The 17,011-nt window shown below is 40.8% G+C and overlaps 1 protein-coding gene across 10 annotated transcripts in view; it reads left to right on the forward strand.

The window, feature by feature from the left end:
* The window catches only part of st3gal4 (ST3 beta-galactoside alpha-2,3-sialyltransferase 4), a 148,890-nt gene that overhangs the window by 44,190 nt on the left and 87,689 nt on the right, over positions 1 to 17,011 (forward strand). Inside the window, exon 1 of one of the 10 annotated variants that reach the window (XM_062960878.1) lies at positions 3,766 to 4,260. The exons of the other annotated variants lie outside the window; for them this stretch is intronic. The gene's annotated coding sequence lies outside the window, so the exon portion shown is untranslated. Of the gene's footprint in view, positions 1 to 3,765; positions 4,261 to 17,011 lie in introns of those variants that run through there. 10 annotated transcript variants of the gene reach the window in all.

Genomic DNA, 17,011 nt, shown 5'->3' on the forward strand with positions numbered 1-17,011 from the left:
GTGTTGATGGGAGAAATTGCAGTTAAAGTGATAAGACCTGGCTTTTTACTAGAGCTTTTGATCTATGTTAATTTTATCAATATTTGTATGTATGTATTTTTATCCTTTACAATTTAGCTTGTAAATCGCCTAGAGCATCTTGGATGGAGGGCGATTAATAAGTAATTAAATGATGATGATGATTATATTACTGCATTTATCTCTTGTATAACATCTAAGAGGTTGGACACAAGGTACCATTAGCTTAGAGGACAACATTTACGCAAAGTTTTTTCTCTTCCTAGTCAGTTGATAATCTCTTCTTTTGCATCGCCTCCAGTATTCCCAGTGCTGGGTTACACTTTGCATTAGCTGCAGGAGAATGTAGTCAAAAGAGAGCATATATTTGGAATATTTTATGTACACACCTGAAATTGTGCTTGGAAAAGTTACATTGTTGGAATACAACTCCCAGTGTCCATGCCGTCTGGGAGGTTCTTGTTGCTGCGGTCCGAAAAGTTGATTTTTCCAGCCTCTAATATGTAGGTATAAAGTGTTCCTGTATTATACTTACAGTAGAGTCTCACTTATCCAAGCTAAACGGGCTGGCAGAAGCTTGGATAAGCGAATATCTTGGATAATAAGGAGGGATTAAGGAAAAGCTATTAAACATCAAATTAGGTTATGATTTTACAAATTAAGCACAAAAACATCATGTTATACAACACATTTGACAGAAAAAGTAGTTCAATGCGCAGTAATGTTATGTTGTAATTACTGTATTTACAAATTTAGCACCAAAATATCACGATCTATTGAAAACATTGACTACAAAAATGGCTTGGATTATCCAGAGGCTTGGATAAGTGAGACTCTACTGTATTTAATTTGTTTGTTGTTTATTTCTCAGATGCATAAGCTGTACATATTTCCTGCATGCCGCTTTTTCTCCCCAAAATTTTGAGATAAGTAGACATTTGGGGAGGTTGAATGCTTTGACGGAGCATTTGAACCCCGCTATTAAAGTAGCAAGATTTGGAGTTATGCTCAGTGTTCTTTGATGTAAAATCAAAACAATTGTATATAGAATTGCTACATAGTAATACTACACATCCACAGGTATTCCCACCCTTTGGGAGACATGAACTTAGATGAGTAGAGTAGGAGAAATTAAATAGTATTTTGGGAAGGAGTGAGATTAATGATGACAAAAATAGGAAGATGTATGAGTTAAAGCGCTGAGCTACTGAACTTGCGGACCAAAAGGTGCCAGGTTCAAATCCCGGGAGTGGAATGAGTGCCCGCTGTTGGCTCCAGCTCCTGCCAACCTAGCAGTTCGAAAACATGCAAATGTGAGTAGATCAATAGGTACTGCTCCGGTGGGAAGGTAACGGCGCTCCATGCAGTCATGCCGGCCACATGATCTTGGAGATGTCTATGGACAACGCCGGCTCTTCGGCTTAGAAATGGAGATGAGCACCAACCCCCAGTCGGACACAACTGGACTTATCGTCAGGGGAAACCTTTACCTACCTTTACTAAAAGGTAAATGACTTTACCTAAAATGTAAATGGTCTAGAAATGATCTTGGAGATGTCTATGGACAACGCCGGCTCTTCGGCTTAGAAATGGAGATGAGAACCACCCCCAGAGTCGGACACGACTGGACTTAACGTCAGGGGAAAACCTTTACCTTTACTATGAGAACATCTGGTTTTAAAAACATTTTCAGTCAGTGTTGACATTGTACATCTCACTCTTCCCAAATACTGTTCAGAACACAACCTTCTCTATTTTTGTATGTAGAGTATGTTCTTACTGGGGAGGGGGATATCAATCATTCATTTTATCGTTTTGTAGTGCTGCTGTGTCTTTTCTTTTATTTGTAATCCTTGTTGAGTAATTCAGACTTGAATGTCATTGTAGAAATAGTAATCGTAAATATTTTATCTCCTTCTGCCAATACCCCCCCCAATGTAATATCTGAGTTCGGTTTGAAAAAAACCAACAATGATATACAACTTATAGTTACAGGCACGTGTATGAAGAGGATGTGTAAAAATATTAAAATGTTTAAAAGACTGCCAAGATTAATGGAATTGGGCGGGGCCCTCTCTGTAATTCTCTCCTTTGTGCAATATTGTCAAAAAGGCAATACTCCCATTTTGCAGGTGTGTGAAATTACAAGCTTCAGAGGAAAGAAATAGATCTCCCCTTAAAACAAGGACTCTCTGCAGTTCGTTGTTTCTATTTTGTGCCTTCAAGTTGACTCTGACTCTTGTCCAACCTTTTGTAGTACAATGCTAGGCATCTCTCCTTTTCTGTTCTGAAATAATGCTAACAGGTAACAATGAAAATACATACCTGCCAATATTTCACAGACGGAAATAAAGGCATTTGTGGCCGTGCTACATCAAACGGTGGTCAAGATCATAGAATCATAGAGTTGGAAGAGACCTCATGGGCCATCCAGTCCAACCCCCTGCCAAGAAGCAGGAAAATCACATTCAAAGCACCCCCGACAGATGGCCATCCAACCTCTGATTAAAAGTCTCCAAAGAAGGACAAATACAGTAGAGTCTCACTTATCCAACTAAACGGGCCGGCAGAAGCTTGGATAAGCGAAGATCTTGGATAATAAGGAGGGATTAAGGAACGGCCTATTAAACATCAAATTAGGTTATGATTTTACAAATTAAGCACCAAAACTTCATGTTATACAACAAATTTGACAGAAAAAGTAGTTCAATACGCAGTAATGTTAGGTTGTAATTACTGTATTTACGAATTTAGCACCAAAATATCACTATATATTGAAAACATTGACTACAAAAATGGCTTGGAGTATCCAGAGGCTTGGATAAGCGAGGCTTGGATAAGTGAGACTCTACTGTAATAATAATAGTTTGCTTTTGGCGGGATCTTTTGAGCTATTTGAGTTCAGACTGCGTTTGCACTTTAGGCTCGATTTGCAGCAATTAAAGTAAGCTCAGAACAAAGAGAGAAAGTGGGAGGAGAAGAGGGGAACTGGGACATTGTAAAAGCAGCTGGACAAGTGGAATGGCAGAAGATTAATTTGGATTATCCCTGCCAAACTGGAACAGTTGGAAGTCATGATAACGTTGTGTGCCTTCAAGTCATTTCTGACTCATGGCAACTCTAAGGTGAACTTATCATGACATTTCCTTGGCGGAAATTGTTCAGAGGATGTTTGCCTTTGCCTTTCCCGGGGATGAGAGAATGTGACGTGCCCAAGGGCCACTTTGTGGTATTTTGTGGACAAGTAGGGTTTCAAGCCTTGTCTCCCTATGTTCCAGCCCCACACGCAAACCATTACACCATGCTGGCTCTCTCGCTAACAATCATTAATCGTCAACATCTTTTTTTTCGTGTCAGGAGCAATCTGAGTTGCTTCTGGAGTGAGAGAATTGGCCGTCTGCAAGGACGTTGCCCAGGGGACGCCCGGATGTTTTGATGTTTTTACCATCCTTGTGGGAGGTTTCTTTCATGTCCCCGCATGGAGCTGGAGCTGATAGAGGGAGCTCATCCGCGCTCTCCCCGGGTGGGATTCGAACCTGGCAGCTTTCAGGTCAGCAACCCAACCTTCAAGTCACAAGGCTTTTATCCCCTAGGCCATTATATTTTAAATCTAATGATTCATGTATGTTGTCTTTGTTGTAAAGAAACTTGCCTCATTCTTCCTAGCAACAGTTTCCCTTGGGCGGCATTGCACAATACAAGAAAAATACATCATAGTAAGAAATATAAATGCAAAATAGAATGGCATATGGTAGATAGAAAATGGCAAAACTGAAAGTCTGATTGTAAAATGCAAGCGGTGTCAAATAGTAATTGTCCCCTTGGTTGTTTTTGTTTGGTTGTTTGGTTGTTTGTTTTGACAATGGATATTACAGAAGCCAATGCAAACTAGAATTGTGGTTCACTTAAGGCCACATAGTGTGAGCATGTGTATCTGTGTCATGGTTTGCATTGGCAACTTCACTGTCCATGCTGTCCCAGCTGCTGGGCGGGTTCTTATTGGTGTTGTGGGATATTAGAGCTAATAAAACGCTCACTGGTGGAGGCAGTTAAATCAGCCAGTATGGAATGGAAAAATTTGCCTGGGCCCCACCTCCCTCTTTCTGCATCATCCTTTCTCTCTAAGTCTCCTCCAGGTCAGGGAGTGGCTTGGAGAGAAGACTTTCGGGACAGGTCATTGATAGCTATATACTGGTTTCTGGCAAAGTAAAAGGGGATGTGGCACCTGCGGCGGGCAGTGAGGTAAGTTCTTGCAGTTTTTCTATGAAGTCTTTCTTGGAGAGATGGGGCAAATGTGGATTATCAGTGGGAAGGGATCTGAAGGAGAATCCTCGCTCCAAAGGTCTTTTCCCCACCATTTCTGGGTATGAAAAGATCATTTGTTTGAAAACTGTTGCTCGTTCAAAGGTCTTTCCATGTCAGGGAACCATCTTTGTGTGTGAGGAGCAACTGATTTACCCCCACAGTTTTACATGTCAGTTGTGAAGGGTCAAACTTCTTTTGGAGTTTCCTGGTTCCCAGTTCCTTTCCTCATACTGAAAAGTTGACCGCAGTGGAACAGCTACTGTAGAATCCCATCAGAAACTTTTAAGATCTACCTGGTTCATACCCTAGACCAGGGGTCCCCAAACTAAGGCCCGGGGGCCAGATGTGGCCCTCCAAGGTCATTTACCTGGCCCCTGCCCTCATTTATAATATAATATTTTTATATCAGTTTTAATAATATAATATATTATATATACATATGATATTGATAATATTATCATGTTATACAATGTAATACTAATAATAATACCATATAGTGATATTAATTACATGTTATATATTACATATAATATTACAGTATAGTGGTATAGTTCAATATAGTAATATATAATGCTAATATTCTGCTATGCTAATAATATAATATATTGTATGTACATACAGTTGCTCTGAGTCCCCTTCGGGGTGAGAAGGCAGGATATAAATGTAGTAAATAAATGTAGTAAATGAATAAATAAATAATGAAGACACACAACAACAACAACAACAATCCTGATTAACTTGACTATCTCATTGGCCAGAAGCAGGCCCACACTTCCTATTGAAATCCTGATAGGTTTATGTTGGTTAAAATTGTTTTCATTTTTAAATATTTTATTGTTCTTTCATTATTGTTGTTTTGCACTACAAATAAGACATGTGCAGTGTGCATAGGGATTTGTTCGTATTTCCTTTTCAAATGATAATTCGGCCCCTCAACAGTCTGAAGGATTGTGGACCGGCCCCCTGCTTAAAAAGTTTGAGGACCCCAGCCCTAGACCAGTGGTTCTCAACTTGTGGGTCCCCAGATGTTTTGGTCTTCAGTTCCCAGAAATCCTAACAACTGGTAAACTGGCTGGGATTTCTGAGAGTTATAGGCCAAAACATTGGGGACCTACAGGTGGAGAACCACTGCCCTAGACTCTCTTGTCGGCTGTGTGATGAACGATACAGGAAAATCCTGGGAACCCCATCCGTGGCTTCATTGCGCTCTCTGAATCCTCCCTATCCGCCCCCTTCCTACCAGTTTCCTCCTTGTTTTTTCCTACCTTATTTCTTCTTTACTGATGTAGCAACTCCATGGCAAGACCTCAGTTTCCTTTCTGAAAACCTTGTGTACATTTGGATCTCTACGCCTGAAATGCTTGATATTAGCAAAAAGTATAAAACCATTCATTTTCTCCCGTGGTGGTATTGACCCATGTTTGAGAAGTCAGTTGAATAGATTACTTGAGTTTCAATTAACCCAGATTGTCGATCTGCATGGCTTAATGGGTGTTTCAGCATCGAACTGGCTGTTGATGCCGTACAAATATTAAACTGTAATGGAGGGATTAGAATATGGATTACCTATACCGAATCATTCCCAACTGTGGCTGCTATGAGTTTCTGAACATTTCTATGGATGACTCACAATCAGATATATGTGTGGTCAGTGGCGGGGAAACTCTTCATTTCCCTAATGATACATTGTTTGGCATGAGCCTATAAAGCAATGATGGGCAACCTTTTGCGCTTGGTGTGTCAAAATTCACCAAAAAACCTAGCATGACTTGGGTGGTTTGTCACTTTGAGAAAAAAACAAACATAATTTCGCAATGTGTATAGTTTATATAACAAAAATATATAATTGTAATATATAACTGTATTTAATAAATCAAAAACTATTTACTAACATTATTTCCATGTACAACAATCTATGGTACGTCTTGCAGTTTCCACACTGATTTCTCTCTATTCTAGTTTCAATGTAGTCATGAATAATGAATAATATAATAATAATATAATTGTAATAAAATGATAATATACTACAATAATAATAGAATAATAATAGAATTATATATGTATGCATGTAATGTGCATAATTCCCATGGAGTAAACAACAAAACCACTGGACCAAATCACACCAAATTTGGCCACAAAAGACATAGTCATCCAATCAATCTGCATGCGGCAGCGTGTCAGCAAAAATGGCTAGGCGTGTCAGTGCTGACACGCGTGTCATAGGTTGGCCATCACTACAAAAGCCTTCCCACAGGCTGCATGTATTCCCCTGCTGCCATATTCATGGCTCCTGTTTTTGCAGGAGGAGGAGTGACCCAAGTTTTCCTAATGTGACCTCCTAGTCTTTCCAGTCTTTTCTGCTATAAAGGTTTTCTTCTATACTTGTCCATGCACATTGGAAGCAAACTGAAACGATACTACTAACATTTGTGCTCTCAGACATTAAATGCATACACAGCACTGATGAATGGACTGTTGCATTGTTACTTTTCTATGTAAATATATTTCTCACAAATGAAGAGTATATAGGGTACTGATGTATGAATTGTTGAATTATTGCCATATATTTTTCACAAATTAATTATGTAACAATCTCAGATGTTTGCAGGTCATTTATTTATTTATTTACAGTACAGTAGAGTCTCACTTATCCAACATAAATGGGCCGGCAGAATGTTGGATAAGCGAATATGTTGGATAATAAGGAGGCATTAAGGAAAAGCCTATTAAACATCAAATTAGGTTATGATTTTACAAATGAAGCACCAAAACATCATGTTAGACAACAAATTTGGTAGAAAAAGTACTTCAGTACGCAGTAATGCTATGTAGTAATTACTGTATTTATGAATTTAGCACCAAAATATCACAATATATTGAAAACATTGACTACAAAAATGTGTTGGATAATCCAGAACGTTGGATAAGCGAGTGTTGGATAAGTGAGACTCTACTGTATTTATATTCCGCCCTTCTCACCCTGAAGGGGACTCAGGGCGGATCACATTATGTACATATAGGGCAAACATTCAATGCCCATAAACACATCAAACAGAGACAGAGACAACAGACAGACAGACGCAGAGGCAATTTAACCTTCTCCTGAGGGGATGTTTGATTCTGGCCACAGGGGGGAGCAGCTGCTTCATCATCCACTCTGATGGCACTTCCTCATTCCAACGTTGTAAATTAGTTAAACTTGCCTCCCCACTTTTATAAGTGGTACCTTATTTCCTACTTGATAGATGCAACTATTTTTTGGGTTGCTAGGTCAGCAACGAGCAGGGTGTATATATATATATATATATATATATATATATATATATATATAAATTGACGGGTGCTCACCCCGCCATGGGCTGGCCTCGAACTCATGACCTCATGGTCAGAGTGATTTATTGCAGTAGCTGTTTGCCAGCCTGCGCCACAGAGCGCATACAGAGTGACCGTTACTTCTGGCTGTTTGCAAAGCCTTTAACAGATGAAGGTGTCTTCTCTGCCATCTGACATGCGTTAATAAGATTATTTCCCCTCCCTTGTCAAAGAGCTGTGTTTAACCTTGGCTGAAGGCCAGACTGGGCAATTGCTTTCCATGTATTCCAAATGATTTGCTGCAGTTTCGGGGTGGGATTCGATCCTTGATGTTTGGGAAGAAGGACCTTCCTTCCCCCTCCTGAGCTTGTTCTATGCAAAACTTTCATGTGCCAACAGAAGACAGCATTAAGTACTTCTCAGCAGTAGGTAGCAAGATTGGAATGTCGGGCTGCCCTATATGTACATAATGTGATTAATATAGACAATGATACTATCTGCCAGCTGTCTTAGGCTTCCCATTCCCTCAGGCTTAGATGCAAACTTCATGTTGGGTTTTCCAGCAATAGTGCAATGTTATGAGCCATCTGTATTATTTATTTTTTAAATTTTTATCCTGTTTTTCTCCCATGGGTAGAACTCAAAGCGGCAAAGATAAACATAACATAAAAGACTATATACATAGTCTGAGATGTCGCATCAGAGATTATGAAGCATAACGCTACATCGAGGGGATACTGACAGAACATGCAACCATAATAGTGAATTGTGACAATACAGAAAAGGCAGTCCTGTGGTGCAGTGGGGGCTTGCATTGCCAACAGAACATGGGGTTCACTGGGAAATGTTATTCAGTGGGATATATTAAGACCTTCACTCAAGCCTTATCTACATTCACCATTTAATGCAGTTCAAAGCTAGTTGCAAACTGTGGCATCTACATTGCAACTTCTCATCAAATCCTTTAATTTGCATCAGTGCTGAGTGGCTTGTGTTATCATCATCCAGACTTTATGATAACATAACTTCTCAACAGAATGCCAACCATAGCATTTTACAATGGATTGGTCTTGAAAAATAAATAACTAAGATCTACCAGTTTTACGTAAGATGTGCTGCCAGTGAAGTTTTCAAAGTCTAGATTGGGCTTTGCTACTAACCCACTGTTTCAGAGACAGTTTAACATCTTATCTCTGTTCCTGATTAGTTATGAGTACGGCTGAACCAAAGCATGAACCAAATGCCACCCCTGTAATATCTGGGGAGTATTGCAAAGGGGGAGAATAAACTGTAGCTGAAAAAGCCAAAACTATAGATAGAAACCATCAATTGGCCCCCAAAGCTTCCCAACTAAATTTCAGCTGTTGGCAAAGGAGTTAACCAAAGGTACAGAGTGAAAAACAAAGAAAACAAAGTTGAAAGTGAGTACTTTTGTGACATGTGGAAGAAACCTATGTTGCAACCCCCACATTAAAACAACTGACATGGAGACAATGAGAATTGTACCTTCTGAATGTAAAATCATTTTAAAAGTTCATAAAACTGCACCTATAGAAGTGGCACCAAAGCTCATTAGTGCTTAATATGATATGAGAGATATTTTATCTTGCATTTTTTCCTAATATGAAAGAAATGAGCTTATTTTTGCTGAAAAAGTTCTACATGTATAGAGAAAATGCAGAAGGAAGTAGCTACCTGTACCTGACAGATTTACTCCCTGAGGATATGTACACATTGAATGAGGTACAACTGGTTCAGTGGGGCTGCGTTAGGGTCAGAATAAGGATGGGACGTACCAAATTGGTTCTTACAACTCACTTCAAGGTAATATACAAATTGCTGTTGATGTTGAGTGCCTTTGAGTAATTTTTGATTTATGGTACCCATAATGCAACTCTGTCATGGGCTATTTTGAAAAATATTTATTTGGTGGTGTTTGCTATTGCCTTTGTCTGAAGGCCGAGAGAGAGTTAACTTCTCCAAGCTTATCCAGTAGGTTTCTGTAACTGAGTGGAGATTTGAATCCTGGTCTGCTGAGTCCACTGCATGGGCTTCGGGGATCTTGACATGAATGTATTGATATCACTGGACAAATATTTATGCAAACTCTGAAGGCAGTGATACCAAGTACACAGAGACTGAGTTTCTGTATCTTCAGAGGATTTGTGGAAAGTAATTCTACATTGAAATAAACAGAAAACCCCCTTCTCCTATTGCCTTGTGTTCAGTACATCCATTGAAGAAATGAGAGCACAGAGCTTTTGAGGGAAGGCAAAGCTAGTTGGATTCGTTGCACTGGTCACACAGCCAATTCCAATAAATCTCTTCTAAACCAGTCAAGAGGAAATCAGATCTATAAAAATTGGGGAACATGACAGTTGTTACTCTACAGTAGGGTTGTTCTTTGGGGGTAAACTTTGACTCATTTAATGTCCCGGCTTTCGGTGGGGTCCCTATTAAATTTTTTGGGAGCCTCCCGAAATTGGGATGGCAGATATCTGATTTTGCTCTGAGGATATTATGGGGGGTAGGGCTTCTCAGGCTCTCCTTCCTGTCATTTTTGGCATTAAGCTGTTTCTACTCTAGAGGAGAGGTGCTCAGCTGCAGGCAGATGTGTGCTTCTTACCTGTTTCTACTCTAGAGGAGGTGGTCGGCTGCAGGCAGACATGGGCACTGGACCTGCACGCCACACACGCACTCTCTCAAGGCAAGGAGGCAAGTTTTGACTTTCTTACTCTAGAGGAGGTACTTGGCTGCACACCATACACATATTCTCTCAAGGCAAGGAGGCAAGTTTTAACTTTCTTACTCTAGAGGAGGTACTTGGCTGCACACCACACACACATTCTCTCAAGGCAAGGAGGCAAGTTTTGACTTTCTTACTCTAGAGGAGGTACTTGGCTGCACACCACACACACATTCTCTCAAGGCAAGGAGGCAAGTTTTGACTTTCTTACTCTAGAGGAGGTACTTGGCTGCACACCATACACATATTCTCTCAAGGCAAGGAGGCAAGTTTTAACTTTCTTACTCTAGAGGAGGTACTTGGCTGCACACCACACACACATTCTCTCAAGGCAAGGAGGCAAGTTTTGACTTTCTTACTCTAGAGGAGGTACTTGGCTGCACACCACACACACATTCTCTCAAGGCAAGGAGGCAAGTTTTGACTTTCTTACTCTAGAGGAGGTACTTGGCTGCACACCACACACATATTCTCTCAAGGCAAGGAGGCAAGTTTTAACTTTCTTACTCTAGAGGAGGTACTTGGCTGCACACCACACACACATTCTCTCAAGGCAAGGAGGCAAGCTTTGACTTTCTTACTCTAGAGGAGGTACTTGGCTGCACACCACACACACATTCTCTCAAGGCAAGGAGGCAAGCTTTGACTTTCTTACTCTAGAGGAGGTACTTGGCTGCACACCACACACACGTTCTCTCTAGGCAAGGAGGCAAGTTTTGACTTTCTTACTCTAGAGGAGGTACTTGGCTGCACACCACACACACATTCTCTCAAGGCAAGGAGGCAAGCTTTGACTTTCTTACTCTAGAGGAGGTACTTGGCTGCACACCACACACGCATTCTTTCAAGGCAAGGAGGCAAGCTTTGACTTTCTTACTCTAGAGGAGGTACTTGGCTGCACACCACACACACGTTCTCTCTAGGCAAGGAGGCAAGTTTTGACTTTCTTACTCTAGAGGAGGTACTTGGCTGCACACCACACACACATTCTCTCAAGGCAAGGAGGCAAGTTTTGATTTTCTTACTCTAGAGGAGGTACTTGGCTGCACACCACACAATATTCTCTCAAGGCAAGGAGGCAAGTTTTGACTTTCTTACTCTAGAGGAGGTACTTGGCTGCACACCACACACACTCTCTCAAGGCAAGGCGACATGGAGCACCACATGCTCACGAAAGCAGAGAGGCAGCCAGTGATCAGCTCCCGCTCGCTTTCACATCGAGCTAATTTTTGTAAGGGTGGGGGTCTTCCCATTCTGTGCTCCCAAAGGTAATGAAAGTACTATACGAAAGAACGGATGAAATGAAGGAAAACAGGTTCCACACACAACTTTACTCTTCAGTAGGCTCTCTTGTTGGGCATGCTTAGTAGTATGCTTAGTTTGTCTGGTTTTCATCCAGTTGACTTTCAGAGAAGTGAAAGAACTTTCGAAATGTGGCATTAAATGCCCAATCACTAATGCTTTTGGAATGACGTTTTACTTTCTCTCGTCATTTAGAAAGCAAATAATAAATGTTTTCTTTTGCATTGGGACAAAAGAAGAAATGTGACAGGCACTCTCTGTTCAGAAGCCTGAGACTTGGGCATTTTGCAGGCTGCCCAATAGCTCCAAAGTGGTTAGTCCAGCCAGGCCTGAGTCGCGCAGGATAATTATATGTACCAGATAACAAGGAATACAGGTTACAATGTCCTTCCTTTGTGGTTCGTCCCGAGCTAGTGACCTGAATGAAGTGGGCCATAATGGAGGGTTCTGTTGGCTTTTCTCCCGACAAGTCTAACAAGAGAATTAATGGGCAGGAATTGGCTGGTGACCACAAGTATTCCTGGTGGCTGTGCAATAATGGAGCCTTTACATAACCTGCATGGTTTCTTTTCACGAGGCAAAATTTATTGTTATTAATTTCATTAACCTCCAGCTTCGAGTTTCTCAGCCTCAAAGGCAAAAAAAGGCTTTCCTTCTGATAATCTGTCTACAGCACAGAATCTGTATGAACAACCTTCCGAAATATCAACAGCAGGTAGTCAAAAAGGCAGCTGCCCTTCTTGTTGTCAAAGTAGATGCTTTAAAAGACGCATGTTTTTTTTTTCATTTTTCCATTTGTGGGTTTCCATTTCCACATTATTTGCTCTTCTGTTGTTACATTCGTAACCATAAACCAAAATTCTTAAGATCCATTTTATCTACATTCCAGTAATGTTTCAGGAAAGATTTTCCATCTCCTGTGGGATCCCAGTTCTGTTTCTTTTTATCCTGGAAACAACGAGAATTCATCACTACTATTGCAGTTGATTGCTCTGGGGCTGCTCCTTGCCAATCTAATTTGATCTAACCTAAATTTTGCAGATTATTGTTTATATTTAATGTGCTGTATTGTATTTTAATTGTGTTGAATTTTAATGTACAGGATCTGTATTATTTTCTGTAGTGCTCTGATACTGTTTATATTGTTGCACTTTTGTATCATATTTATTTATTTTGTATGGGAATGGCCTGTCATCTAAAATTGGCCAGCTAACACCTCCCAACAAAGGATTCCCCAGGCAAGAAGCAGTCAGGCCTTGAAGCTGCAATGGTATTCAATGCTTGCTTGAGGCAAGTTGCAACATTCACATTTGCCTCAAGCAGACAAGAGTTATTTCTCCCACCTTGGACATTATTCCACAGATATATAAACATCACTAGTTTCAAACAGACCTCACAACTTCTGTCTGCCATAGATGTGGGTGAAACATCAGGAGAGAATGCTTCTGGAACATGACCATACAGCCCAGAAAACTCACAGCAACCCATAAATAAACTACTACATATACACACGAATACGTATTCATGTTAGTAAATTGTAATTTTGCTACTTTTTAAAATTAAAATGTTTACTGTTTGGTTGACAGCTTCAAATATAATAAGACATATTTTTCAGAGAAAGAACCTAAAAGAAAACCTTACCATAATACAGAACATAAATTGAAATCAACAAGGTGTAAGTTAGTTGTGACTTAATGGATTTTAACGGTGAGTTTTTAATACTGTTATATTTAATTCTGTTTTAATGTTTCCATATTTGTACATTTTAAATTATGTGGTCATACTTTTAATGTAAACTGCTTTGAGTCTCCTTCAGGAGATAAAGCGGGTATAAATAAACATAATAAACATAATAATAATGGCACATTAATTTTAATTTGTGTACTTTATGGGATCAGATTACACATTATTTGTGTAAACATACAACTTAAAAAAACACACACACACAAACACTCAAAGCCCAATGGATAAAGATTTCACAATATAGTGTACAGTACTCACATGGCCCTTAACATCCCTGAATGAGCTCAAACCAAAGGAGTCTTCTTACTTATAATAACAACATACTAGGAAATCAGTAGCCATAGGCGTGTACAGGGTGTGTGTACAGGCACTTTCTGGTTTGTGGTGTGTCTCAGGAGTTTCCGAAACATCAGGGGAAGTTTATAGCCAATTGTGAAAGAGTAGACCTACTACCTACTTTGTTGATTTCCATGTACCTCTTGATTCATTCAAATGAGAGGCTATAATGAGGGCCGGGCTGTGGTGCAGCTGGCTAGTAACCAGCTTCAATAAATCACTACTGACCGAGAGGTCATGAGTTTGAAGCCCGGGTCCATTAAATAGCCCGGCTTGCTGTTGACCTATGCAGCTCTGAAAGACAGTTGCATCTGTCAAGTAGGGAAATTTAGGTACGCTTTATGCGGGAGGCTAATTTAACTAATTTACAACATCATAAAACTGCCAGCAAAACACAAGGAAAGGAATGAGGAAGTACAGCTACTAGTGGACAGTGAAGCAACAGCTCCCCCTGTGGCTGGAATCATGAAGCTGGAAAAAAAATGTTAAATGCCTCTATTTCTGTCTATATATGTTGTTTTTCTGTTGGCATTGAATGTTTGCCATATATGTGTTCATTGTAATCCGCCCTGAGTCCCCTTCGGGGTAAGAAGGGCGGAATATAAATACTGTAAATAAATATAACAGTTGGCACAAATTGTTACAAGTAACAATTTGTAAATATGGGCAAGTATTAAAATTGTGTAACACTTAATAAAATTACTTCCTATCACACACATACATACACACACACACACACACACACACATCTAATCTAAATCTAAATCTAATCTATCTAAATCTAAATCCGTAATAAAAGCGACAACACTTATGTGTGTATGTGGCACAGGTGTCCGCTCACACAGACAGCCTCCGGCCTCCACAAACAGGCTACCGTTCCCAGGGCTCAGAATCCTGCAAGTCACCCCTTTGCACTGACACTGCTGTTACAGCGAGCTCCATGAACATGCAACCCAGACCCTGCCAATGTCCTTCCCAAACACTACGACCCACCACCCAAGGAATGCTTTCATTTGGGGACCATTTCATCCTAGATTTTGCTTTTTCTTCCACCACAGGCAGGCATCCCAGGGTTCTCCATTGCTGTGGAATTTGCATGGCCCCGCCCACTGCCCTTCCCTTTCAAATCTGTCTGCATAACAAACAGAGCAGAACCGAGCAGCAACTAAACTTACTGGAAGAGTTTGGGGATTGACTGCACATGGTGGAAGTTGTAGTTCACCCTGCATCAAGTCACACCACTGTGATTCCAACTGGGAAATTTAGAGGAGTTATAGTTCACCTACACCCAGAACACTATGAACCCAAACAATGATGGGTCTGGGCCAAACTGGACATGCATACCTGATATGCTCAGATTTGAATACTGGTGGGTTTGGAGGGGAATTGCCCTAAACATTTGGGAGTAGTAGCTACTGGGATTTATAGTTCACCTGCAATGAATGAGCACTTCTAACCCTACCAATGATACATCAGGACCACACTTGGCACACTGAGCCCTCATAACCAATACAACATATTGCAAAGTTTGGGGGAAAGGGAGTTATAGTTCACCTACATCCACAGAAATAGAGCCCCCATGACTTACAGTAGAGTTCCGGTTAACCGACTTCCGTTTAACCGACTCTCCGTATTATCCGACGCCTCAGGCCCCTTGGGAGGCGCTCATGCACGTTGCTAGGTAGCTTGCTATCTACCTAGCACGCGCACAGGCACCTCCCAAGAGGCAGGGCGGTGAGCAGAGAAGCGCCCGTGCGCGTTGCTAGGTAGATAGCAAGCTACCTAGCAACGCGCACGGGCGTCGCTAAGCCGGGTGCTCGCTGCTCTGCCCCTTGAGAGGCGCCTGTGCGCGTTGCTAGGTAGATAGCAAGCTACCTAGCAACGCACACGGGCGCCTCCCAAGAGGCAGGGCAGAAGCGCCCCTGCACGTTGCTAGGTAGCTTGCCATCTACCTAGCAACGTGCATGGGGCACTTCCTTCAACCGGCTTGCTGGATAATAGGGCCTCCCTATTATCTGTCAGATCCAGTTATTCGACATTCGGCCCGCCCGTTTATGTCAAATAACCGGAACTCTACTGTACTTTACATCCGGGTGGTGTTGGGAGGGGGATGGACTGTGTATGAAGGAACCTGCATATGGGAGTTGTAGTTCCCTGCACCAACTGAACCCAGCTGACACTGGATCTACACTAAACATCGAACACAGGCAAACAATGCCTTTCTCAAATGACCCAGGCACCGCCGGATCCCCAAGCTAGTAAATAAATAAATTTGGGACAAACAACTAGAGTATAACTTGCAACACACTGCAGCCGACACACTGATGTTTCCTTGTTTGGAAAGCTCTAGCCCAGGGGTCTTCAAACTTTTTAAGTGGAGGGCCGGTTCATGGTCCATCAGAATGTTGAAGGGCCGAATTATCATTTGAAAAAAAAAATGAACAAATTCCTATACACACTGCACATATCTTATTTGTAGTGTAAACGCCCCCCCCAACATTTATTTATTTATTTGCTACATTTATACCCCACCCTCTCTCACTCCAAAGTGGACTCAGAGCAGCTTACAAGTTGTATGTACATACAATATATTATATTATTAGCATAGTACAATATTAGCATTATATATTAATATATTGTACTATACCACTATAGAGGTAAAAAAGGTAAAGGTTTCCCCCTGACGTTAAGTCCAGTCGTGTCCGATTCTGGGGGTTGGTGCTCATCTCCATTTCTAAGCCGAAGAGCCGGCGTTGTCTGTAGACACCTCCAAGTTCATGTGGCCGGCATGACTGCATGGAGCGCTGTTACCTTCCCGCCGGAGCGGTACCTATTTATCTACATATAATTTATATTATTACTAGCTGTCCCCGGCCACGCGTTGCTGTGGCAAAGTGGTGGTGGTATTGGTTAAAAATTGTTGTGTAATTTTTATTTGACGTTATTTGTATTTTTTAATTAATTTTATTGTAAGTTATCTTTTTATTTATTATATTTTATTATTTTCTTGTATTATTTTTAGTTATTTTCTGTTATTATAGTATTTTATTGTATTAATTTTTTAGTATTTTTAATTATTTTTAGTGTTTTTATTATTTTTATTGGGTTGCTAGGAGACCAAGTTGGAGGAGCTTAGCCTTCTAACTGGCAGCAATTGGATAAAAGCAATTATTCCTCTCTCTCTCTAATTAGGACTTTATTTTTCTTTTCTTTTTGTTGTATCAACCTAGAGCCGTGGATGATGGGTTG

The sequence above is a fragment of the Anolis carolinensis genome, unplaced genomic scaffold, assembly GCF_035594765.1.
Source record: "Anolis carolinensis isolate JA03-04 unplaced genomic scaffold, rAnoCar3.1.pri scaffold_8, whole genome shotgun sequence".
Taxonomy (NCBI): domain Eukaryota; kingdom Metazoa; phylum Chordata; class Lepidosauria; order Squamata; family Dactyloidae; genus Anolis; species Anolis carolinensis.